The sequence below is a fragment of the Triticum dicoccoides genome, chromosome 6B (genome assembly GCF_002162155.2).
Source record: "Triticum dicoccoides isolate Atlit2015 ecotype Zavitan chromosome 6B, WEW_v2.0, whole genome shotgun sequence".
Lineage (NCBI taxonomy): Eukaryota > Viridiplantae > Streptophyta > Magnoliopsida > Poales > Poaceae > Triticum > Triticum dicoccoides.
The window spans coordinates 197,443,509-197,445,613 of record NC_041391.1 but is presented as its reverse complement, the minus strand read 5'-3'; the positions used below and the strand labels follow the sequence as shown (position 1 = coordinate 197,445,613).

Here is a 2,105-nt window from a genome sequence, read left to right as displayed (position 1 = left end):
TAAAAAATGTGAGCTTGCGCTGGAGAGCCAGCGCTCCTCCCACGCTGGGCCGTCCCGTTTTGGGAGTGCGCCTGAGGCGAGCGCCACGTTCAGTGCAGCAAGCGAGAAATAGCAGCAGCCAGCCCATACATACGTGCAAGACCAGCCCAGGACCGTGATCAATGCAAGAAGTCCAACTGAACTAAACCGAACTGGGCCAAACGCCCAATCTAGAAGGGTAACATCGGCTGCGCTTATAGAACTGAAATTGCCATGAGGCTACGTAAAAATTGAGCACATTATTAGTCCCACCTCGCTTGCTCACTGGAGTTGAGCTCACTCTAATGGCTACTTATAGGGCGTCAGCTGCAGTGTTGGAGCTCAGGCAGCTGCGTGGTGAGCACAAAGTGAACTATTCTTTCGCCTTTTACTAAAGAATACCGTGTGCATGCGACATCAAGCAGCATACACTTATTTTTTGAAGGGTTCTCTCCTTTACAGGGGGGTCCCACAATTCAGACAACAAAATTTGGTTCCAACTACTAATCAGCTACTAATTATTTTGCAAGTAGTTGCATTGGCTCCCTCCCATTGACATTTGTATGGCTTGGCGGCGTGAATCTGAAGCTTTGCACGTGTCCCAAACTTTTAGTGCGGTTCAGTTGGCCTTCAACTGAATAATTCTATATGTATATTGCTTATTTATTCTGGTGTGGTTCAGTTCGCTGGTTCAAGACGAGCACGAAGTAGTGTTCGCTGCACGCGTTTTAGTTCATCGCTCGCTTTGCTGCAATCAAACAAGTTTGCCTTCGTTTTCTGAAGATGTTTGATTCCGAGCAACAAACCTACATGGGCAAGGCACATGGAATTTAGCCTGCTACGCACCTACGATATGAAGACAAAATCAATACCCAAAATCATTTATCTGCACGCCAGGAAAACCGCGGCAAAGCAAAGCGCTGGAAGTAGTTACCTGCAGCTGGATGGTGATCCGAAGTTGCGTGCGCAAATGGCGCGCCGGTTTGGCGGGATGGGACGAGGAGAAATCGGGACTGTGTACAGTACGTGAGCAGAGAGGGAGAGAAAAAGGAAAGAAGACTCAAGGGTTCAGAGGGAAGAAGAATACGAGTCAAACAAGAGGTTTCGAAGCACAGCTCGGATGGATGGCGTCGCATGCATATCCTCTGGCTCTGGCCCATACAGTACGTAGCTCGACGATAGATCAGGCCGATGACTGGGATCGGGCGCCGAAGGACAAGCCGGAAACGCTACTGCTGCTCTTGAGAAGAGGTGCAGTGCTACACGTTCAGATCTCCGTATGGTGCACAGTACACGTATTTTTGATTTTCTTTACTTTCAATCAAACGCAGTTGTTTACTTCCTCTTCTTTTTTACAGTAAAAATGCAGCTGTTTACTTAGCGACGTGAACTACATCGTTTACGTCCTTGTCACGCCTACCCGTTCTAAGCCAGTACCAAAAAGATCACGCCTATCACGACACATCATCGTTTTATTTCCATCCCCCGTGATGCGTTAAAAACATGCAAATCTTGGCTGGTCGCAGCAAATTATTGAGAAAAAAACGCATCGGACGTACGCAGCATGTTAGCCAACGCTGCGGCACCACGAAAACACTTGCAGCATGGACGCAACATTGTCACCCATGCGTTTGTAGCAGAACACACACAAGATTGTATCAGGTCGAAGAAACATTTGCAACATAAAAAATCCGTAAATGTCAAAGAAACATCTGAAACACAATTTTTTTTTGTAAATTAGTAATCTTCATCTTTTCTTTTAGAACGTCATCACTGGATTGGGCTGGTCGGAGTCCCGTACGCATCATGTTGGGAGATATTGAATATATGGTTTGTACATGTCTATTGTATAGTCTGGCTCACCTCCTAGTCTTTGTATAGTTGAGGTTGTGGCCCACTTTGTACTCCATATATACGTGTGCTTTGCACCGATCAATACATCGTGAAGCATTGCCAAAACAATCATTTCCAACATGGTATCATACCTACGATCCTAACCCTAACCCGTGCCGCCGCCGCCGCCGCCACCCGCCGTCGCCGCCACCTCGTGCCGCCGCCACCCGCCGTCGCCGCCACCTCGTGCCGCC

General features: G+C 47.9%; 1 non-coding gene across 1 annotated transcript; it reads left to right on the top strand.

The window, feature by feature from the left end:
• The first annotated feature begins 366 nt into the window (after window positions 1–366).
• On the top strand, window positions 367–486 carry LOC119326910. The gene has a single exon (XR_005158267.1). It is a non-coding gene; the product is annotated as a U5 spliceosomal RNA (small nuclear RNA).
• The last annotated feature ends 1,619 nt before the right edge of the window (window positions 487–2,105 follow it).